General features: G+C 35.5%; 1 protein-coding gene across 6 annotated transcripts in view; it reads left to right on the forward strand.

The window, feature by feature from the left end:
- Window positions 1-25,784, forward strand: part of runx1 (RUNX family transcription factor 1) — a 121,655-nt gene that overhangs the window by 17,484 nt on the left and 78,387 nt on the right. For all 6 annotated transcript variants that reach the window (XM_058761080.1, XM_058761153.1, XM_058761351.1 and 3 more), the window contains 3 exons: window positions 3,415-3,447; window positions 3,679-3,786; window positions 3,892-4,148. The gene's annotated coding sequence lies outside the window, so the exon portion shown is untranslated. The remainder of the gene's footprint in view (window positions 1-3,414; window positions 3,448-3,678; window positions 3,787-3,891; window positions 4,149-25,784) is intronic.

Consider the following 25,784-nt stretch of genomic DNA (forward strand, 5'->3'; position numbering starts at 1 on the left):
TTGACACCCACTGACTAACCGATCCCATAGATAATATCATAAAGAGTGTGCTCGATACAAATCGGGTCAGGATAACTCATTTAACCCCACCATACATATTTCTTATGTGTAACTTGAAACGCTGGAAAAATGAAATCAATAGAAATGTTTCTTGTTAATGAAGATGTACCGGGCTGCCGTTTTTGTGGCCTGTGTGGCTTTCAGAGCTGGCTGTTTGATCTTAAATAAATCTCCCACCCACCACTGCGGTCAGCCGGGCGGTCAACACAGACCCCTGTAACCTCCCCTCTTTAGGTTTTGGTTTGTGTGTAAATGTATGTGCAGCAGTGTGTGTGAGTTCACGAATCCAGACTGTTAAACTAGTACTAAATCACATTTGTGATCTTTAGCAGATGCCGACGACGGCGAAAACTGCTGATGGTCTAATGTGAAACCGGATTACTTTAAGCTTGATTACGAGTTTAGTGGCAGAACTGGAGTTATGTGAAATGTACATGATTGCAGTGTTAATTGCTAAGTTTTCTGTGAAATTTTCTATGAAATATGAAAGTTACATTTTATTTCTAAGTCAGATTGAATTGGATAAGCTGTTGTGCAAAATAGGATATACACACACACCTGTTAATTTTGTGTTAATGTGCCAAATGCCATACTTTATCTTTATTATCACCACTTGATAATTCATTATTTTTTAAAATCATATATCTGTTTTTGCTTTGCTTTACAGTGACAGGTTTAAAAGATGTTGTGTTTGGTAAAATCACTTTTAAGCTTTCAGGTTATATAAGAGAAATACCTAGTGATATAAACTTATCCCTTTCCATTTCCAAGTTTGGAGACAGTAAGATTTTTTTTTAAAGAAATTAATACTTTTATTCAGGAAGGGCGCGTTAAATTGATACAAATTGAGAGTAAAGACATTTATAATGTTACAAAAGATTCTATTTCAAATAAATGCTGTCATTTTGAACTTTCTATTCATCTGTGAATCCTGAAAAATAAAATGTCACGGTTTCCACAAAAATATTCAGCAGCACAACTGTTTTCAACATTGATAATAATCATCTAGGCACTTTACCTCATGGATGTACGGGAAGGTTTTGGAGGCTAAATCAAAGGGCTTAGCTATACAGCGTGTATGGGAAAGAGATTGTGAACTTGATGAGGATATCATGGACTGGGGTAGAACATGGCAGAACATTCTCACTTCATCAAGGAATCCAAATCAATCCAAATCAACTGACTCGTTTGAACTTTTTTCACAGAACTTATTGGACCCCACTGATAAGACATTGTATTGACTCTTCATTCAGCCCCTTATGCAATAACTTTTCTGATCAACAACTTGGAACCTTTTTCCACATTTCCAAAATTTTGGAATGCAGTAGGTTCTGCCTTATCAAAAATAATTGAGTACCCTATGCCGGTGAACCCCGCTGTATTACTATTGAATGACAATTCTGCGTTGAGTTTTTCTAAGTTGCAAGAAATGGTTTGGCTTGCCGGCTTGACATCTGCAAAGAAATTGTTAGCACAACACTGGCTCCCTCCACATACCTTGGATTTGTACAAGTGGCTGATGCAACTTCAAGACATTGTTATGTTAGAAATATCCATGGCTCGGGTGAATATGGCACAGCTTTCTACATTACAGACCTGGACTATAGCTGCTGAGAAGATATCCAAATATATTGCACAGAACAATGACTTGGACTTAGAATGATGTGGGTGTTTTTATTTATTTATTTATTTTTATTTCACTGAAATTCATGTTTCATGATCCTGTGACATTTTCTGTTAACTCCATTATGTATTCAGTGTGCTCCCCATTGTAAAGAGACCACAGGGTTAAGGTGGGTGGGCTGGATGATGTTGAATTGAGATGTTGCTTTCATTCTGACTTGTTTACAAATAAAGAAAAAATAAAAAGGAAAAAAAAAAACTTATAATAATCGGAAATGCTTCTTTAGCAGCAAATCAGCATATTAGAATGATTTCTGAAGGATCATGTGACACTGAAGACTGGAGTAATGATGCTGAAAATTCAGATTTGATCACAGAAATAAATTACATTTTAACAGATATTCACATTGTAATCTGTTCTTTTAGGTTGTAATAATATTTCAAAATATTACTGATTTTACTGCATTTTTCAATTAATAATTGCATCCTTGATGAGTAGAAGAGACTTCAAAACCATTTTTAAAAATTCTTACTGACCAGAAACTTTTGAACAAAATATTGTCTTTAACCTCTTTTAAAAGTAATTAATGAAGTCATCAAATTAACAAGAAAATCTCTGGTTTGCTGTCTTGGCCCACCAGTAACCACAGATCACTCCTCAAGGTGAAAAATACATTTTAGGGCGGTAGATAAGAAGACATGGAGGATATTATCTCTGGTGGAAGGCCCTGTGAAAACACACACACACAGAGTGTAGTGATAAAGCGAGAGCGGTCAGCCCCCCTCACCCCTCCTCTCTCACATACATCACTGCCTCCCGTTTGCATGACGGTACGCATTGATCGGCCGTCATACTGATCACATTACAAGCCGGCCAGATTAGATTTGCATTTTTAATTTTCCTTCCAAAAAAACGCCATTGACCGGGAGATGAGAGGGGAATTTTTGAGACGTATAAATGTTGGACAGAGGCCGTAGAGGTCAATGGTGGATTTAAGTGACGTGCATTAAGATAGCGTAAAACTCAAGTACAGTTTCAAAGTGAGACTGGTGCTCAAGATCATGATCGTGTTTACACAGCCATAAAATCCTCAAGACAGCACTTATACTAATCATAAAGGAACCGTTATGGATTAAACAGAACACAATCCCTTAAATGTATTTATTTTAATTTTTTGCAAGTCACATTTGACGTATTGCATGTGTTTCTAAACAAACTCTCCTCCTAATAATACAAACCATATCAGTGAATCACCTTTACCTGAGCTAATGGACTGCAGTGATAAATTGTTCGGGTTGTTGAAAATTAGACAAATATTTACAATTCATGAGGCACAAGATCCTTCAGAAATCATTCTAATATGCTTATTTGCAGATCAAGAAACATTTCTGATTATTATCAATGTTGAAAACAATATTTTTGTGCAAACTGATGCATTTTATGATGAATAAATAGTTCAAAAGATCAGCATTTATTTTAAACAGAAATCTTTAGTAACATTATAATTGTCTTTACTGTCACTTTTGATCTATTTGATGCATCCTTGGTGAATAAAAGTGTTTTATTTTGATAGTATAAAAAAACCCCGAATTGACACCAGACTTTTGAAAGGTAGTTTGAGTTAAACATTTTTTTAAAATTATGTTTAGTGCTGCTTAAAATTACATGCATCACCTTTAGAGGGATAGTTATGATTTACTCCTCCTTATATTTTATTTTGTATTCCACAGAAGAAATGCATACCGGTTTGGAGCTGCATGATGGTGAGTACTGTTGCACTCTGAAAGTAACCTTGCGACCCCTAATAATTAATAACACTAAATGACATTAAACTGGCTATAGTGGGGAATGTTTTAACCCTTTGTTTGAAAACATAAAACCTGATTCTGCCTATCCTGAATTCTGCCTTAGTCTTGATCAATTTTAATGTGTGTCGTTTATTGATAGAGGCTAACTGCTTGATATTTATGGCCTTTTTGCCTTTAATTTCACAGTAGATTGGTAAAACGCTGGAAAGTGGTGGAAAGAGAAGATCATGCAAGCCAGATTTGAACTCATGTTCCCAAGATCATTTTTACGACCCACAGCACCAACTTCATCAGGTTTGTTGTGTATTAGTGTACATCTCTTTGATGCATTTGACCTGTCCTTTTTTAACCATATTACTACTACAAGCTACAACAGTTTTATTGCTGTTATTGTCTAAGGAATGGATCAAATGTGTGGTACTGTGGGCAGCTCGACCACAACCACAAGCCCTCTCTGCGAGCCAATCAATGTGGAGAAGAAAGCAGAGTCCCCGCCTTTTGCCCAATGACAATTTGGGCGGCAGCGGCCAGTGCCAAGCTGATAGGGAATCAATGCAACGCAAAACCTGACATCAATCCCAGAGAACCTGCAAGATGATCAGATGGGGTCAGAGATGAACAGACACTCCATCGTTCTCTTAATGGTCTTACTGGAGGTCAGTAAGTTTTATCGTAGCTCAGCTTTCTGCATTACACAATGTCCGTTCTAGCTCACCATGGACCACTGATAGGTTATATATACTATTTTACTAACGTTCTTTTGCCCAGAAAGGTCTGGTGCTTTCTAGATGTCAAAGTCAAGATTAGACGTCCTAAGACAAAGAACTAGGCTGAAACAGAGAAAATGCTGAAGTTAAATAGACTGCAGTCTTGTCTGAGACCATAATAGAGATCCTGTATCAGACCAAGACTTTGTTTGAGACCCAAACCCAAACTAACCCAAACAGACCCAAAAGTCACATTTATGTGGACTTGAGAGGTCTTGTCCAGAGAACGCTTGGCCTCTAAAGAGATACGAACTGGGATTTGGTGGTTAAAGTTGTGGTATCCCTCACTTAGGGATCCTCAGTGGTCAAAACAGACTGAAATAGAAAGAGGAAAATTATATATTTGGACTTTTTAAAAGACCTTTTTAGAGATTTATTTATTTTACCCCCAGAAATTGCTCTGTATTTTCATATTTCCCATTTATTTCCTATGGTGGTCAATTTTGACATCACAGGTTTGATCATTTTTTAAGACCATTTGGCCTAATCATGTTCACTGTTTTTATTTTGATAATTTAGCAAGTGCCACAAAAGTGACTTTTTGTACCGTTCCAAGAAAGTAAAAAAAAGTTACAAATTCAAATGTAAAATTTAATTAAGTGGGTTAAGATTGTTGGTTCAGTCCCTCAATTTATTGCTCATTGAAGTTGTTGATGACAAGAGAATCAGCTCAGACCAAATATCACAAATGTGTGACTTTGCAGGGAGAACAATCTCGACGGGCATGTACTGTAGTAGTGTTAATCTAAATGGATGTGCTCACAAATATTGCATAAAGGTAGCGATGTACCAAAATAATTTTTTTACAGAAAAAAGTTTTTATTTATTCTGAAATAGTTTCTGTAATTCAGTTTTGTATAACTGAGCTCACTAAAGTACTTTGGCAGCGAGCTGCCTTATTGATTTGTAGCTAATCTAGCATCTTTTTTTGCTCATGATGAAATGAGTTTACTTATAACATATCCATGAAAATACTTCATCTTAGAATAAACTAATGCTATCAGCTGAATATTGCAAAAATTCAGTGCATCACAATTTAAAGTGTGGAAAAATATCCATGGATTGGACACAAGAAAGTCTACAGACACATTTTGTGGAATCCAGCCTGTAAACACTACTTCCAAGATCCTTCGCATTGTGTGAGAGCCTTTGAGCACCATGTTATTGTGTAACGATAGCATGGAAAGGTGAAACTAAAGTACCCAAGATTCTTTGATGGGACTGTTGACTGTTATTTCAAATCTCTACACCCTGTTGAAGCTTCAAAGCTGTAGAAGCCTTTGTAAAAGGGCATTGACACTGAATACGCTGAGCATTGCTTCTGAAATTCTGTGTAACTTAGACCGACTTCTTCCAAACGCCCGTCACATTAAAGAAAGAGGGAGTGCAAACAGAAGTCTCCGCCACCTCCTGTTCTCTTCCTTATTTCCCAATCTGTTATGTCTTGACATCTCCATTAACTCATAAATCCAATACAGTGGAGCTCAACAGAATTTATCTTCTACGAGTCTACGGGCGAGGTTGGGTAGAGGGAGCGACAGAAGACTGGAGAGGAGGAGAGAGGGATGGGAAATGATGAGAAGATCAATCGGTCCCTGGGCTGTCACTCCGCTCGCTCGTTTTCACATCCATCTCCACCCCTCTCCCTCCGTCCGTCGGAGACTGACACCACCCCTCCTTTCTCTGGCAGGCCTGGCGGATTCTGCAGGCGCGGCTGTTTCGGGCCCGCAATAATCTGATTGAGTGTGGGATCAATGACAAGCTGTGGTCAGCGATCTGTAGTCGCTCCGGCTCCCATTGCACGCTGACCACAGGATCCCCAAACCGCTGACCGCCTAACCGGCATGGCCTGACCACTAATTTGGTCCGCTATGCCAAGGCGCCTGGCCAAGGTGGGCAAGTTAAACTGGCATGTGAAAGGCCTAAAATATACTGCAATTATGACTCCAAATGTTAAAGGTTGGACAGGTCTCTGTAGCTCAAATGGTTCTAGTAACAGCAAGACCTTGAGTTTTCCTTGAAATTAATGCAATTGGTCCAATTTAAACTTGAAATGATGCCTGAATTCACTCGTGAAAGTTCCCAACTATTGACAACTTTTTGGACAGAAAGTGATGCTTTTTGTCTGAAATTTGAGTGGACGATAAATCTGCATCATCGCCTCTTCAGAGTTTGTGGAAGCTTTTCTTGAATTAGTTGTATGTATTGCATGGCCTGACCACTAATTTGGTCTGCTTTATTAAATTTGGACACGTTCCTGTAGCTCGTCTGGTTCCAGTAACGACAAGGTCCTTGATTTACCTTTAAATTAATGCTCTTGATATCCTCTTTATGCTTGAATTGATGCCAAAATGTGTACTTGAAAGTTTCCCAACTATTGACAGCTTTTAGGACAAAAAGTGATGCTATGGTCTGCTATGTTAAAGCTTAGATCTGTTCCTGTAGGTCCGCTGATGCTAGTAATGACAAGGTCATTGGTTGACTTTAAAATGATTGCTCTTGGTTCTCTGTTTCTACTTGAATTGATGGCAGAATTTATATTTGAAAGTTTGTTAAAGGTGGGGTATGCATTTTTTCATTATTTTCTGCATTATTATTATTATTACTATAGTGTTTTGTCGCGCCGCTCTGCTTGCGTCCGTTGTAGACACGGTATTACGATAAGGCAAGAAGAAGGACCCGTGTAAATATCGGATCAGCTTTCCAGCGCTGGAGAGAACTCAAGGAGCGGGGAAGGCCTGCGATTGGATGCCGAGGTTGCTTTGTTTCTTCTCGATAGGTGAGTAACATTGGTTTTGCTTTGTTTCACAGAACTAATCGTTGCCGTGCGTATGTGTGGGTCGGAGCTATCAAAATAGGGGCGAGACCCTTTTGGGGTAGGGGTGTGTTTGTTTTGGTGACTTCAAATGTCAACATTGGCTACCAGAAATCACTTACCCCACCTTTAACTCTTGTCAGCTTTATAGACTGAAATTGATAATTCTGCCCCATTGCCACTTTGGAGTTTGTATTGTTGTATTGTAAGTTTAAATAAAAGCATCTACTACAAAACAAATTACTGTCATACGGCAATATATCGAAAAACACTCAATTTACGTGAGCTTTTTCTTAAATTTACTTTAATTATTGCATGATTTGAACACTAATTCGGTCCACTTTATTAAAGGTTGGACATGTTCCTGTAGCTCAACGGGTTCTAATAATGATGTGTCATTGGTTAACCTTAAATTTAATACTCTTAGTCCTCTGTTTATACTTGAATTGAATTTATACTGGAAAGTTTCCCAGCTCTTGACAACTTTATGGCCCGAAAGTGATGCTTTTTGTCTGAAATTTGAGTGGTCGATAAATCTGCACCATCGCCTCTTCAGAGCTTCGCCCGTGGGTGTTGGTCAGCCATGCTCTCCTCTTGATTGTGTTTGTGTGTTTCTTGTGTGCTTGCGGTGTTCTCGGGTTTCCCTAATGGTTCCCAGGATGCATTGTGGCTGTGGCGGGGGGAGCTCAATGAGACACATGAGATGCAGCCCAGCGAAGGATATGGCCATCATTGACATCTTCCACAATTCATATCCTCAGCCATTGCAGGGAATGTACACATCAGTAAACACCTTTCCGATTTGTGCATTAGACGCTAACAGCATTAGGAAGTTGGAATCGCAGGTGATGGAACCGATTCTTCCATTAGCGTAACGTTTTTGTGCCATTTTTCCAAAAGAACCATTATAGCGCACACGTTCTCTCTCAATAACCTTTCCTCTTTCCCAGGAGGCTCCAGCCTATGCATGGAAAAACTTTTCTACATAGTTCACAGTTTTTTTTTTTTACAATAATCGCACAGAATCAGCATTATTCTGGTCAGAGGTTTGCTCGATATCTTTGTAGAAACTAATTAAACAAAGTCGGTGCATCTGATGTGGATGGATGGCTTTTTAATGATGTCAGCTGAAGTGAATATGCAAGCGTTCCCGCGCCAATGGCAGATTGCAGATTGATTTTCCTAGGGTGTCATTACATATTATTAAAATCTCACGCACCGAGTGAAGAGAACGTTGTTGAAGACACTGGATTAGATTGCGGCATCTTGCAGACATCAGATGGTACATTTAGTCTCCTTCTACAAGGCATCTTCTAGAATTGTACTTCACCTTTTCAATGCTAACTCTTTGTCATGATATGCATTACTGATAGAAACTTAGTGAAAGAGACAAACTGTAATTAGTGGATAGTAATGAGATTTATGCTGTTACTGGAACTACACAGTTAGATTAAGTGACTGGAGTTCATATTTTCATGTAATGGACTGTAAAATCCCATAGATTTACAGCCCTATCTTGAGTTGAGACCAAAATAATGAGATTATTGTCTTACATCTGAATTGATGAACATTGACAGTTATTGAAAATAATTGATACTAGCCTACATTAAAGTAAATTTACAGCTGAAATTTAATTAGTTTAATCAACACTATTTTCCTGTTTATTATTGTGACGTTGCTACTTTTTTTTTTTTTGTATAAAATTCTGTGTATAAATAAATGTGACTTGACTTGACCAGAAGATCACAGAGATGGCATGTATGGGATAGTTTACCCAAAAATGAAAATTCAGTGAGCATTTACATTGCTGTGGCACGCCAAGTGGTTGCTTACTGGCCCAAGTCAAAAGAGTCCACCCCTAGAGGCATAGTTCACCCCAAAAAATAAGCATTGTCATCATTTCCAAGATATTTTGCATAATGAAAGTCATTGAGGTCAAATTTTGTCTTTCTTCAAAATATATTTGACCATGTTCCATAGAAAAAAAGAAAGTCAAATTTTAGAATGACATGAAGGTGAGTAAGTGATGGAAAAATGGGTGAACTGTCCCTTTAAGTGTGGACTGTTTTGACTTGGACCAATTAGCAACCACATAGCTAAAAACTTTTCAGAGCAACGTCTGAGCAGTCAGGTGTTATGGTGGAGAGTTTATTAAAAATGTAGTTGGCTTTACATTTTATTCATGTTTAGTTATTTGTCGATAGAGTATTTTGCGTTCAATGAGCGCCAAAAAAGTCTTTGTCTTATGATTTCAGCCTCTTGACGTTGGCATCATGAATATACAAATGAGTGTATAATTTTTATTGATGCCATCAAGATTTTGCAATCTTTTCAAACAGGATGTTCTTGTTAGTTTTGTTGATGTTGTATGTTCCAGTCTGTGTAATTGTTTAAGATGTGTATACACTGTATATACACGCTACGTCAAAGTGCTAATTTTTCTTTCATGCATATGAATGGCCTCACAGAGCCACTGTCCCGTTGCTGGAGTCCATTCAGTTCATGGGTGTAATGCTACCCTGTTCCTGCAGGCCCTTGGTGCCGATCCGGTCCAGGCTCCGGCTCAGGGTACCATTGATTTCCCAGCACAGGCTGGACGGCCCACGCCAGATAAGAAGAAAGCGGATGGAAACGCCGTCTCTCTGTCGGCCCCTAGTCCGTCCCGCCATGACAGCCGCTGTATCTCAGTCCGAATGATTACATGTGAAGCTATTTATTTCTTTATTTGCATCTACTGTAAAGATGTCATTTCAGAGTTTTAGTCCTCATATCCGTGATAATATGATATAGCGTGATCTTTTGGAAACACAAGCAGGTTTATCTGTCAGTGTATTTTCAGCCGTATGAAGTTACACATAAGCACCTGCAGAGGGTGTTGCAGTGTCACATGATACACTGCTCTGACACACTGGCATCAGTTTCTTATTATCCACTGTTCCGGGATCAGCTAAACAGCAATCCCAGATGGGAATCATCATTGTTTTAGCATTAGAGATGACCTCAAACCATCAGATACTTCAACTCCCAGTACAATTCATTTGAATGATTTTTACTCAAATATATGTATGAGTTCGGGGTCTGTATGATTATTTTTTATTTTTTTTTGAAACTTTTATTCAGTGAGGATGGATTAAATTGAACAAAAGTGACAGTAAAGGCATTTATGATGTTACGAAAGATTTTTATGTCAAATAAATGCTGTTCTTTTCATTAAAGCATCCGAAAAAATTAAATATATCACAAAAATATTGGGCAGCACAACAGTTTTCAGCACTGATAATAATCAGAAATATTTCTTGAGCTGCAAATATCAGCATATTAGAATGATTTCTGAAGGATCATGTAACACTGAAGACTGGAGTATTAAATTACATTTTAACATACTGTATATTCACATAGAAAAACAATTGAAATAATATTTCACAATTTTGCTGTATTTTTGATTAAAGAAAAGAGTCTTAAAAACATTTAAAAAGTGATGTTTATAAAATGTGTATAAAATGTTTATAAGTATGAAAGTTTAATGCAGAACAGCAGATGGTTTGCTTGCCTTGCATTAGTTTTCTGTAAATAATCAATTTCAGTAATTGCATCTCATTTGTGGCAAACAAAAAGAAAGAAAACCACAAATCAGATGCCTTCTTTATCTCATTTCTCTCCTAGAGAGCAGTGGCATTAAATGCATCTCAGATGTTTCTCTTAAAATCACATTTCTCAAACTGTGTTCAGATATAGCAAGAACACAGCATGCAATCAAAAGTCTGAGATCCTGAGCTAATTCTGAGCTAGTATCAACATATGTCTGTTTTTATTTCTGTATTTTTTTGCACATAACTGAAAGCTTTGAGTAAACATGCAGTGTTTTATAATATTTGATGTTCAAAATGTTGCAGCCGTGATGGCCAAACACAACCTGACAATTTAAAAACCTGATGTCACGTTTAAAAAGTTGTTTAGAGTGGAATGAAAATGATCTGATTTTAAACAAAATCTCATTTTCCATTTCAAACAAGCTGAAACCCAAAGATCAACTGAGAGCGAGATGGAGTGAAACAATGTCTCTCTTCGCTCGTCCCCAGGGGAGAAGTGAGACCCTTTTAAGTGCTGTCTCTCTCTTCCTCCTGTCTTCCAGCCCTTCATCCTTCTCTCGGCTCGCTGACATCCTATCAGGCTCAGCGGCCTGGCAGTCGATAGCCCATTAGTAAATAAGGGATGCATAATTTATTAAATATGCTTCAGATACATATTTCAGCCTTGGGTTTCCAGTCATATCTCTTTGAGGAGTTTGGCTTTAATTAGGGTCTCCAGCAGGGGCGTCTCGCTCAAGTGTCTGTGAGTAACGGCACTCTGGACTGTCTCTGGTGACAAGGACGTTAAGAGGGAATGAGGGTGATTTGGTGGAGAGTTGGCTCGTTGTCAGAGCGTCCTCTCGTTTACAGCCTCTGGTAATGATAATACACCTTCTCAAACCAGCGCATGTTGGGTTTTGGATGCTGGTGTGCTGCTGTCTGAACCACATGTGTGAACTACTGTAGCTTAAGCAGCAAGACTTGCTTACCAGCTCTGGTAGATCAGTTTAACTGGTGTGCAGCATAAACCAGGCTAGAAATGAATTTCTGGTCGAAGTTGGCCTTTTGGTGACACACACACACACACACACACACACACACACACAAAAGTCCAGCTCTCATTTTGCTTGATAATGAAAATCAATCAATCAATCAATACTATTTTATATTCACATTTATGTAATTGTTGTTTACAGGTTTTTTTTTTTTTTAATCAGCATAAATTAACTAATTTAGTACAAACAAATTCTATTATCTATAAATGTGTTACAATTTATAAATAAATAAATGAAAAAAAAAATAAAAATAAAATATATATATATATATATATATATATATATATATATATATATATATACATACATATGTATATACAGTGTTTCCCACAGGATTTTGTTAGACTTGAGGTGACGTCACATATTAATTTGCATATTCATGACGTAATTGCGTCAAGTTTGCGTTCAGACGGGTTTTGGCACTTCAGATCTCTTCAACTCTATGAACTGTCAAATACTGTAATACAACTGAATGCCCAATAAAGCTGTTCACATTATATTTTCTGTTGTCATACATAAAACAAGTATAAATAGTAAACACGACCCATTAATACTACATGAATCTAAATCCTGATTTATAATAGCAAAATGGTCTGATAAAATCAATATGCATCTAACTTACACTAAAAAGCGACTATATGCGGTGGTTTTGGCTATATTACTGTTATGTCTCATTCAGCATATTAACAGACAAATTATGTTCATATTTAAAAGTCCAAACAGGTGCTTTGTAAAATGTAATTTCTTTAGATTTTGGAGTGCAATGTGACCCACACATGTTCTATATACAATATGTGTTTGTAGACTAGGCACAGTTTTTGTGATGCTAAAAGGTTACGTTTATATTAATGAATTATAGTAATATGAATGTGCCTTGGCTGTGAAATCCAGTCTTAATTCATTCCACTTCATGATTCTCAAATAGGGAAGATCAGTCCTTTGCCGGCCCCTCACTTTACACAGTTCCTCATTCAGGCCCCTCATATCAGGCCACACCGTCCCACATAACCTCTCTGACTTCAGCCACAAGTTTCAAAATTTCTCCATCCAAACTTGAATAGAGTCGACTTACCAGCCGCATTCTGAGTTCTAATACACACTTCTTCAAGAATGACCTTTTAGGAGTAATTTAAGTTCACCCAAAAATGAAAATGTGATGTTTATCCGCTTACCCCCGGGGCATCCAAGATGTAGGTGACTTTGTTTCTTCAGTAGAACACAAACAAAGATTTTTAACTCAAACCGTTGTAGTCTGTCAGTCATATAATGCCAGTCAATGGGCACAGAATCTTTGAGAGGAAAAAAAAGCATGCACAGACAAATCCAAATGAAACCCTGCGGCTCGTGACGACACATTGATGTCCTAAGACACGAAACGATCGGTTTGTGCGAGAAACTGAACAGTATTTATATCATTTTTTACCTCTGATAAACCTCAATGTCTAACTGTCACAACATCTGGCGCGTGACGCGTCAACCTGCTCTGGCACATAGATATATATACATAGATGCCTCATTAGCAACTGTTTCTATGGGCTGCGATACATAAGGATCTACATATATATCTATTAATATGTATATATATATATATATCTATGTTATATTTTTGGGTGATCTATCCCTTGAAGTACTATTTACAACAGTAGCATTGGGACGTTTGTGATTTAATGCTCTTAAATGCCACATGAAGATCATCCATAATATATTATTACTGAAATTTCTGACAGTCCCAGACTTTGATAAACCCTGCTTTGGCTGTCAATCATTTTTGTAATTCATTCAAGTCAGTCCATTATTTACTTTACATTTTATTGTTAGGCTCAAGGTTACTTAGGGTTTTGTTTTTCTAAGTGATTAGACTTCAAGATTGTCACCTCCAGCTAATAAGCAAGAACATCATTATAAAATCATTATAATAGTCAGTGTACTTACAGTATTTTTCTTGGAAGTAGGATTTTTCTATGTTGGTGTAAAGTAGTTGGTTCAAGCTGATATTTCCTCTTTATCTCATAGAAAGCAGAATCTTCTAGACTGTGGAGTTTTATTACTTTTTATGTCATAATTATGATTTAGTATCTCATAATTTTGACTTTTTATCTAATGACTTCTTATAGTATCTTATAATTTCAACTTTTAAGTTAACATTTTGAGATACAAAGTCATAATTATGACAAAACGATTATGAAATAAAGTCTAAATTATGAGATCTGTTGTGATGAAGTTAAAATGGAGATAACATAATTATGGAAAAGTCAAAAAGCTGAAATTATGAGATACTGTTATAATTATGACATTAAAAAGTAATAATACTACTTTTGTTGGAAGAAAAGACTGAAATCATTTGAATTTGCTGAAAATGTCCATCATTTCTACTCACATACATTCTAACATGTTAACTTTGAAGTCTTTTAGCTTGAGAAAGAGATTTTCTGACAGATGACTGTTGCAGAAAGCCAACAATCTTCTTGTCAATCACACAGGTATGCTCAAATACGCACGTTTGCCTGGTTCCTGTGCATATAATGTTACTTTTTGATTTAAACGGCAAATATTTGGCAGACCATAATTGCATAAATGTCTGAAGAATCTAGCCGAGACTCACAGAACATGCTCATTTGATGCGATTAGGCCTTTGAGATGATGTCCAGTAATAATTTCTTTATTTTGATTCGAAAAGTTGAGGTTTATGAGTCGATAATGGTTATAGATTGCATTCAATTTTATGAAATTGTGAGGTCTCAGAGGCTGGATGCAGCTTTGCGCCTGCAAGCCACTGAGGAGCAGAAGGCAAGCAAATATTATCTCGAAATCCTCATGTTTCCCAGAAGCTCTCAGTTGAGTCGAGCAGCGAGAACGAGGAACACGTGCTTTCCATTTGAGCCCTTTCACCCCAGCATCAAAGATACGGCATATGCTGAAAGTGTAAACACAGAGGCCCAGCATCCCTCCAGCAGATCATGTGTCCCTCTCATCTCCTCTCATCTGTTTCAGCACCTTCTCCCTCCTCTTTGCTGCAGGACTAAATCTCTGCTAATCCTCTTTACAACTTTTAAAGGTGAAAGACGTGTAGTGTTAAGGGATAGTTCAGCCAAAAATAACAATTCCGCCATAGTTTACTCACGCTTGTGTTGTTCCAAACCGGCATGCATCTTATGAAAGCCCATTTCTGCCAAATAAGAGCGAAAAGCCATGCTTTGGTAAATCCTAATTATGAAAAATTAATCCTAAAAATTTAACTGGCAGAAGTTGAAATGAGATAAAAAATCAGAATTGACCCAAAAGTCCAAATTATGACAAAACGTCTAAATTATTAGATAAAAAGTCATTATGACAAGTCAAAATTATGACAAAAAAAACGTTTGTTTTTTTTAATTTTGAAATAAAAAGTTATAATAATTATAATAAAAAGTAATAAAATTTTTTACTTGTCATAATCAACTGTCATATCTTAATATTTCATCATTTTTACATTTTTACACCACAAAATAAAGAAAATAATGATATTTACCTTTCTTTTTTTTAACCTTTTTTTTACTGTAAAACAAGCAAAAACACTGCAGTGCAGATGCCACTTGTTTTGATATTTTGCAGTGATGTTTACACATTTAAGTGAGCAAATGCAATATGTGAGAATGTTTCTTTAATGTTTTCTCCGTCTTAATATCCGCACTGCTCAGTGTGTTGTATTTGCATAATGTCTCTGGTGTCTGGTGTCATGGTTCCTGTTTAATTATGACCTGACAGGACAAAAAGGGACGAGCAGAGTCCCTTGCCCAATCTTGTGGTTTTGCGATTGTGTGTGTCAGGCTTGAACAAAGGCGCAGAAATGTGGAAGTGAAATGAGAAGTGTGGAACAGTTTGAGGTTTTAACATTTCTGTTGTTTTGAGTTTGACACTGAGCCAGAGTGTCTGACCAAACCACAGCTCCAATCTATTCTGAAGGTCACCGCAAGTCAAAGGAAGCCACATTTGAGGGAAAGATGTCACTCTGTTTGCTCCATCACAAAGCAGAATCACAGATGAGATTGTATTAATGTCTCATATGTTCCTCCTAGATAACGAGGTTAAATGCAGAGCTTCTCATGAGAGAAAAAACCCAGTAATCTCATGTGTGTCTCTTCTACAGTAAAGAAACATTGTAGTCAAATGAGCTAAGCTGCTCTATATTCATTTTAGTGATTCTTATTTCTCCTCAGGAATTTTAGGAGAAATATTTGAGACAAAGTTGAGATCTTCTGCTTTCCTCTTTGACTGCCTTTTCCCGCACCGTCATGTTTCCTAAAACAATCCCAGTAAACAGAAGAGCTCTATGTTACCTTGGAGACGATACAGTATGTGTTTGTGTTTGTTGTGTGTTGAAGGTTGGGTTGGTTTATTGTTTATGAGTTTAGTTCAGTTCCGCAAACAAAAGCCGAACGCTCGGAATCATCGCTGAGCTTTGTGATGAAAATTCCCTGAGCAATTAAACAAATAGCCATTCCTCAGCACGCGCACACACACACACTCACACACACACACACACACACACACACACACACACACACACACACACACACACACACACACACACACACACACACACACACACTTTCTCTCTCTCTCTCACACACACACACACACACACACACACTTCCTGTTGTTTAATGGTAACGGTAAATGGTAAGTAATAAACAAAGAGACGACTGAATGCCAGGAGAGTCATTAATGAAGTCCCCTGTGTGTGTGAGCCAATGGAGCTTCTCTCTTTCGTTCTCCATTTTGTTTTCATTTCTTGCTTTTTTTTCTCACATTTTCTTTCTTTCTTTCTCAATTTCTTTCTTTATTTGCCTTTCTTTCTTTGTCAATTTCTTTCTTTCTTTTTGTCAAGTCTTGATTACTTTCTTTCTCTCACACATGCACACATATTCAATATATACAAACGGGATATTTCTCCCTTGTTGCTCCTTTAAAACCTCGAGGTAGATCTTAATTATGTTGCATTTAAGTAAGAGTAAGAGTATCAAATAAATTGGATTATTTGATGAGAAATGTTTGAAATCTCTGACATTTAAATGCAGTCTTTAGTATTTTGAACAGTTCTGAGTGCAGTTTGAGATAGCGCTGAAGTCTCCTTACTGTAGAGGAGACACATGTGAGGTTACTAGGGTTGTATTTTCTCTGGAGAGTCTCCCTTTGTTTTCCCTTCAGTGTTGTTGATGTTTAGGATGAACAGGAGACGTCACTGGTGATTTTTCTTTTGTCCGGGCACACAAATGCTCTGATATTCCCTGTGTGTTTCTGTATGGTTGTTTACAGCAGATGAGGTGGACACCATGTGATTTCTCCAAACCAGAGGAACTAATAGCATTGTGTGACTCATAGGACGGTTACCAGCAGCTTAAACAACTAATCAACAACAGGCTTAGACTGATTCGAGTAGTTACGCTGAGAACAGACTCCATTGTGTTATGCAAACGAGCGGTAGTAGTTTTAAAGCCTCTGCTCTTAATTTGATGTCAAACCGCAGCAGTAATTATTGCATTTTACAACCTGTTGTTTTCTGGTGAAAGGGAACAAATTGCATCCATTCAGCTTTCTGAGTGTAAAGTGACTCACAGTCTACACACTCACACTCATTTAGCACAGATTTTATCAGCACGTACAGCACACTGTTTCCCATAATATACAACTTTAGTTCTTTTTAAAGCTGTTGCCCAGTACTGTATATACACACACACATATATACATACACGCACACACACACACACAGATGTCACGGTACGGGGGTCACGGTTCGATACGATTTCGGTACAACGGAAAAAAAATATATGTACTATGCTGAGTTTATATATTATATATTGGTTTTAAACCTTTACATAGAAATGATATGCTGATAGAAATATAGTAATATGTGTGTGTGTGTGTGTGTGTGTGTGTGCGTATTTTTGTGAAAAGTCAGGACATAGATGTGTATAATGACAAAGGTATGACAGGTATTACAAGGTGAAGGTGACTTTTCAGGACATTGACCCATGTCCCCACTTTTCAAAACGCTTATACATTTTTTGGGGAAAGTTGAAATGCACAGTCTCCTGTAAGGGGTAGGTTTAGGTGTAGGGTTGGTGTAGGGCAATAGCACATACAGTAAGTACAGTATAAAAACCATTACACCTATGGGATGTCCCCACTTTTCACAAAAACGAACATGTGTGTGTGTGTGTGTGTGTGTGTGTGTGTGTGTGTGTGTGTGTGTGTGTGACCCTGGCCACAAAACCTGACTGACTAAGGGTCAGTTTTTTTAAAATGGAGATTTAAACATAATTTGAAAGCTGAATAAATAAGCTTTCCATTGATATATGTAGATACAGCTATTTGAAAATCTGGAATCTGAGGGTGCAAAAAAAAATCCAAATATTGAGAAAATTGCCTTTAAAGTTGTCCAAATGAAGTTCTTAGCAATGCATATTACTAATCAAAAATTACATTTTGATATATTTACGGTATAGGAAATTAAAAAAATATCTTCATGGAACATGATCTTTACTTAATATCCTAATGATTTTTGGCATAAAAGAAAAATCAATAATTTTGACCCAAACAATGTATTGTTGGCTATTGCTACAAATATACCTGTGCTGCTTATGACTGCTTTTGTGCTCCAGGGTCACATATATTTGTTTTTGAATTAAATATGATATTATAAGTATATATAGTATAGTATATGTATATAAATACATAATATGTGACCCTGGACGACAAAACCAGTGTTAAGTGTCAATTTTTCGAAATTGAGATTTATACACCATCTGAAAGCTGAATAAATAATATTTCCATTGATGTATGGTTTGTTATGATCGGACAATATTTGTCTGAGATACAACTATTTGAAAATCTGGAATCTGAGGGTGCAAAAAAATCTAAATATTAAGAAAAACGCCTTTAAAGTTGTCCAAATTAAGTTCTTAGCAATGCATATTACTAATCAAAAATTAAGTTTTGATAAATTTACAGTATGAAATTTACAAAATATCTTCATGGAACATCAATAATTTTGATCCATACAATGTATTTTTGGCTATTGCTACAAATATACCCCAGCGACTTAAGACTGGTTTTGTGGTCCAGGGTCACATATTAAAGTGTATACTTAATTACTTACTTAATAAAAAATGCATATTATTTATATATAATTATATTCATATAATAATAATATATGTAATTATATTCATATTTATAGTAATTATTCTAAATATTAAATATTTTTATTGAAGTACTTAAATTGTATTAAACCTTTACATTTTATATATATATATATATATATATATATATATATATATATATATATATATAATTCCCATGGTATTATAATGGATTTTTGGGTATAGTACTATAGTAACACTATTACTGCTAGTAAAATTGTTTTTGGACCATAGTGGTAATGCCATGCTATTCTTTCCAGAGTACCATGTAAAATTAATAGTAAATGAATATGTTATTTAAATGCTACCATGGTACATATAAAGCTTAAAATGAGTTGATGCCATTTAAACACGAGGTCACACTGTTGTTTGATATAATTCCCATAGATGGCGCTCCAAACCCAGAAGGTTCTTGTTCCTCCTCAGCTGTGAGTCTGTAGTCGAAGCAGATGAAATCTATAATCTTGAGAAAAAAAACAAAACTCCAGACTGATATGATCCAGATTCCAGGGCCTTTTTTGATATTCTCCAGAGCTCATTATATTATATAAAGCTGTAATTCATTCTGTGGGCATTAAAACGGCAGATTGCTTAAGTGAGTAAGACGTTGGTTCATATTTTATGAGCAATGATTTCCAGCTGGATTTGTAGGTGTGAGACACTCATTTCCTAAGTGTTGATGATGCTGTTATATTCTGTTTATGCCCCCTACATGAGTAACAGGTTATGGAGATGTTTTAATTTCCACAGTGAATCAGAACTTTCCAGAAACGCAGCTCAGTGACGGAAATCTCATTAACATCAAAGTCTTTTCAAGTTGCACTCATGTAGAATTACTGTACTAGATTACAGATTTGTACAGATTATTATAATACAACTTTTGGTCTATATTCTGTAACATTAAGTCACTATTTCCCTGATAACTAGTTATACACAATTAGATTAGTTTATTACCAAACTGTGTGAAGCAGTTTCTTAAGAGAACAAGTTAACTAAAAGATTAGCTCTGTTACAACTCTAGACAAAGCTAATGTGTAAATGTAGCAGTTCTGGTTTATGGGAAGGTCATAAATTCATTGTGGTTATTTTATGCTGATTTAGCAGAAATAAAAATTCCATCTCAGTTTGTGTGCTATAGAGATGACCGTGGCCATAAACATAACCACCAACCATTATTACTCATTACTGTGGTCAACTATCACTAACAATTCAAGCCATGTGAAAGCCTTCCCCGACTGACTTCGGATCAAAAATGAAAAATTTGGGAATTGGTTTTAAACCTTTACATAAAAATGGTATATATATATATAGAGAGAGAGAGAGAGAGAGAGAGACATACTGTACACATAATATAAGTACTTAAGATAAAAAAAAAAAAAAAAAAAAAAAATAAATATATATATATATATATATATATATAGATTAAAAAATGTCTGTAGTACTATAGTAACACCATGATTTCTGTAATTGTACTTATAAGATCAATGTGCTTTAAATGCACAATAACCTGGTTTATATATTTATCATCAGTTAAGCCAATGTTTCTCTTACATTTTAACTCACTGAATAATGCTTGTTTCTCTGCTGGACATATTTAACCATGCTCAAGCTTTTTAACTAAATAAATGTAATTGTTTTCACAATGAACAGATTTATGCTGATTCTAAGCAATTTAATTAAATGTAATTTGTAAATATGATTATTTAAATAAAATAATAAGAAACTATGCTATGATTTTTTTGAGTGGAGGGATCTGACCTTTTATGTATGACTGACAAATATGCTTCACATTAAGTGTATTAGTTTATGTTAAAACTATGCAAAAACAAAACAAAAGCATGCGCATCACTGGCAAAAGTTGGGTGCTCGACAAAAAAAGACTAAAAATAATTACTAAAAGTGGACAAAAATGCAATGACGTTTTGTCGACTAAAACTATGAAATACTCAAATGACTAAAATGTGACTATTACGCATTTTCGTCTCAAGATAAAGACTAAATCAAAAATGCCTGCCAAAATTAACACTGATTCTGTCACACAGGTGATGTTATGTTAAAACTGTGCAATTCTAATATACGTAAATCTTCAATTTAGCCTTAAATTTTCCCTCGTCAAGACACTCCAACAAACAGAAGCCATGTTTTTATTTCAGCGTTGGCTTACAGTTGGCTCTGCATATTAAACTGGTTTGATACAGGAAGTATTTTAGCATTCTTCACCTTTAACGTATATTGTTGTCATCATCCTTTTTTTTCATCTATTTCTCTGCTAACTTCTCTTTTCAGTTGCTTTTCAATAGCTGAGTTCCTCTTTCCAGCAGTCTCATATCAGAAGCCGCTCCCATGCAAAACACCCGCGTGCTGCATCACGCGCCCTGCACCTGATCTCAGGTCAGTCTGCTGCAGAACCTCTACAGGAAATCTGCCCTGAAACTGAGCTGAGGTCAGTCTGCTGAAGTCATGCGATACAAGAAGAAAATGGCTTTCACAAGGCTTCAGTTGTTAGTGATAACAGACCACAGCAATGAGTAATAATGGTTAGTGGTTATAATGTTCAATTACCAAATTTATTTACCATGTTTAACATGGTACTCTGGAAAGAAAACTATATTATTATGGTCCAAAAACTGACAGTTTCTTACCTGCTTCATTTATGTATGAATATATGCATCACATTAAGTTTATTAATTTATTCATGTTAAAGGGTTATTCCACCCCAAAATGAAAATTTTCTCATTAATCACTTACCCTCATGTCGTTCCAAACCCGTAAAAGCTTTGTTTGTCTTCGGAACACAATTTAAGATATTTTGGATGAAAACCGGGAGGCTTGTGACTGTCCCATTGACTGCCAAACAATTAACACTGTCAAGGTCCAGAAACGTATGAAAGACATCGTCAAAATAGTCCATCTGCCGTCAGTGGTTCAATCTGAACTTCATGAAGCGATGAGAATACCTTTTGTATGCAAAGAAAACTAAAATAACAACTTTATTCAACAATTCGTCTCCTCCGTGTCACCGTAGACCCATTTTGGAGAATATCCACTGAGTGTAAACAGCGTATGCTGTTCTGTGTCAGCCGCAACACACGCATACGCTGTTTTCATTCTAATCAAAGCGTAAATAAACATAGAAAACGTATCCGTGTGGTGCGGCTGTCTTTCATTTTCATTTTCATTCCAAATTGTGGTTCCTTCTGGAGCATCAGTGAATGTTTGAACCTTTTTTAATAGTTGTGTTTGAGTCCCTCAGTTGTCCTCAGTTTGAAAAGATGGATCTCAAAATCATACAGTCACTGCTGGAAAGGGTTCAAATATGCAAACGATGCTGGAAAACTGAAGGATCTGGAGGATTTTTCTGAAGAACAGTGCTCAGTTTAACTGTTCAGAATATATATATTGTCTTTATGTTGTTTGTACATTCATTTGAAGATTGAATGTGGAATTATTTAAATATAAAAGTATATTTAAAAACTTTAATGTTAGGTGGGATTAATCACGATTAATTTCAGAAAAATGTGCGATTAATTCGTTTTTGGTTTTTTTAATCAATTGACAGCACTAATATATATATATTTGTATTAAGTAAAAAAAAAAAAATATATATATATGATCAGTGGTAATGTTTTAAATTAATCAAAATAATTTAACCAATTTCAACTTCATTTTCAGGTTAAACAAGATCCAACTCAATTTTTAGAATCACTTCAATATAATTTAAATTGAAATGACTTGTGCAGCCAAATTTATTACAATATAAAATTTAAAGCAGCAAATGTACTGAAGTTTTTAAGTTGAAGTACGTAGATATGCTTTAAATCAGTCTCTTATGATATTATATTTGAGTTAGTATGCTGCCCTATGTAGACCATGACAGCAGGCAGTTCACCAGGCAGTTAAAGCTAATATGTAATAGTGTGGTTGTTATGATTTGTTTCACATTGATTGATATTTGAAAGATATAATATCTGTCTGTGGCTGAGCTTCATGGGAACTTGTGGTCAGGAACTCTGTGTGTGTGTGTGTGTGTGTGTTGTGAAATCGTGGGTTTCATCATAGTAAAACAGCCACAGACATTGTTCGCCTTTGTCCTCTTTGCCATCATGGGCAACCGCTTCCACCACAAGCCACTGCTTTCCAACACACCGCCGGCTGATCTCAGATCATATCGACCGTCCCAAACACCTCCTCTTCCAGTTCAACATCTGATCTGAGATCAGCCGTCCTCTCTTCAGCCTCACGGTCAGTTCGTATGTGAAGTCATGACTTACCCTAGATAAGGCACTAACTTTACTTATCAATTATGAAACAAAGCGGAGAGGAAAAACACACACAGCTCTCTCCACTCCACACTGTCTTCTCACATTCCCGTCATCTGTGTCTCCTCCGGCCCTCACACGATTAGTCCTTTGTAGCCAGACATTAGCAGCTTGTTTAGCTTTTTAGAGGAGAAAAGTCTGACATCTGTAATATAGATCAGTGTTGTTATTGTTAGCCAAAACTAAAACTATTAAAAATGGTTTTAGTTCATCAAAATTAAGCTGAAGGAAAAATAAATATTAGGTGAAAAACTTTATTGAAAATTATAACTGTTGCCTTGAAAATCAACTGAAATAAAATTAGTTTAAGTAATAAAAATAGTAACACAACAACTGAAATAAAAATAAATTAAAATCTGCATAGAAATATTAAGTATAATAGTATAAAAGTATAATAATACTAAATAAGAATAAAATATAAACTCTTGAGAAAAGGTTAAATTTATGATGAAATTCATATTTTAAGATAAAAAACTTAAAAAGTTATTTATTATGAAGTTAAAATAGAAAATATAAATATACAATTAAAACTAAAATAGTTTTGCTAACTGAAATAAAGCTGAAATAAAATATAAATTAAATGAAAATTAGAAATGTTGCATTGGCAACCAACTGAAATAAAATACGTTTAAATTGAAATATTAAAATGATTAGAACTTCAACTGAAAAAAAATAAATAAATAAAATAATAAAAATTACAAATGCAAAAAGCTTAAACTGAAATTAAAATGAAAACTAAAAATCAAAGTGAATTAAAAAATATGAATAAATACTATAATAATACTAAATAATACTAAAATTGCTGTTGGAATTTATAATAGATTTCATATTTTACGATAAATAAAGTTACAATTGAAAAAGAATTGACTCTTGAAATGAATATTGAAAATTTGAATAAATATTATAATGGTATATAAATAATACTAAAATAACACTGTAATAGACATGAGTGGAAATTTGTAGAAATGTGTGTAGACTTTGTTTAGAATTTATTTCCATCCAAAAGTAATAAGCACAGATTATTTCCCAGATGCTTCAAACAAAACTCATGATATGGTTGATGAACGGTCAGTTGGTAGTTTAGTGTTTCCACAGACTTGGATTAAACACTGCTGTTTATATGTGATTGTTGATTTATAAAGGCACGTGTGTGATGTCACCCTGATGACTCCTGGGTAATTCATGGTGCCAGTAAACCCATCAGTCCACGGGCCGCTCTTTCTGTTATGGAAATCATCACGCTGTCTGTCGGGCGGCACAAAGCGTCTTTTCTGTCCACGTTAACATTCAAATTAAGGTGCTTCTCTTTGACTCCTTCTTTTCATTCAATGTCTTTTATCTCTCTTTCTTCCAACAGCCTTTTATTTTTCAGACCAGCTTTATCATTGAAGTGAATTTAAACTGAAGTTTCTGAAATAGACTCTCTGTCTGTGGCTGTGTTCTTAGGTGGAAGCTGATTTACCTAAAATGGGATTACAAATGCAAAGTAAGAGTTTGTATTAGCATGGTTCAGCATGTGAGGAGCAGTGAAAATAGCCGTGTGTTGCTTACGCTTGTGGTGTGAATGCTGTAACCCGTTAAAATGAGCGCGAAAATCTGCTGATGCTAGATGTGTGAAACAGGCCGTTAAACATGCAACGTAATGTGACAGTGTAGCATGCTACTGTTTGAAGTGTTTAATGTTGGACGATGCACGCTGTTTTATAATACTTATAATAATAGGCATTCTGCTTAAAGCACAATTTTCAAACTCAATCTTTGTTCAAATTGATTTAAATCATTTTCACACAAAGTCTGTATGTGCATTTCACTCTTTATTTAGGCTATAAATAATTTATTATGTATTTCGGTAACACTTTACAATAAGGTGTCATTTATTAGCATTAGTTAATGTATTAACTAACATGAACAAACAATGAACAATGCATTTATTACACTATTTATTCATCTTTGTTAATGTTAGTTAATGAAAATACAGTTGTTCATTGTTTATTCATGTTAGTTCACAGTGCATTAACTAATGTTAACAAACACAACTTGTGATTTTAATAATGCATTAGTAAATTCTGAAATTAACATTAAGTAAGATTAATAAATGCTGTAGAAGTATTGTTCATTCTTAGTTCATGTTTACTAATGTTGTTAACTAATGTTAACTAATGGACCTTATTGTAAAGTGTTACCTGTATTTCATATTTAAAAAATTTAAACTACAATGAAAAAAATGGACAGTTTGGGGTAGATTTCATATCTGTTGACTGAATTTGAAGCTTATGTGAAAGTTTAATTTAACAATGGATGGGGGGACTAATTATCCGCCCCCTTTATCCTTTATGATGGTTTTCGTATTTTAAGATTAAAATCATGAAAAAGTGAATTTATGATGGATTTCATATTTAAACATGGGAGCTCTTGTTTAAAAAAAAGTGTACATTTATGATGAATTTCATATATTCTGATTTAAAACTTAAAAGGTTTACATTTATGGATTTTGTATTTTAAGATGGAAATTCTTGGAAGTTTGAAATTATGATGGATTTCAAATTTTAACATTGCTACTCTTGAAAAAGTTTGAATTTATGATGAATT

Source organism: Onychostoma macrolepis, chromosome 01, assembly GCF_012432095.1.
Source record: "Onychostoma macrolepis isolate SWU-2019 chromosome 01, ASM1243209v1, whole genome shotgun sequence".
NCBI classification, from domain to species: domain Eukaryota; kingdom Metazoa; phylum Chordata; class Actinopteri; order Cypriniformes; family Cyprinidae; genus Onychostoma; species Onychostoma macrolepis.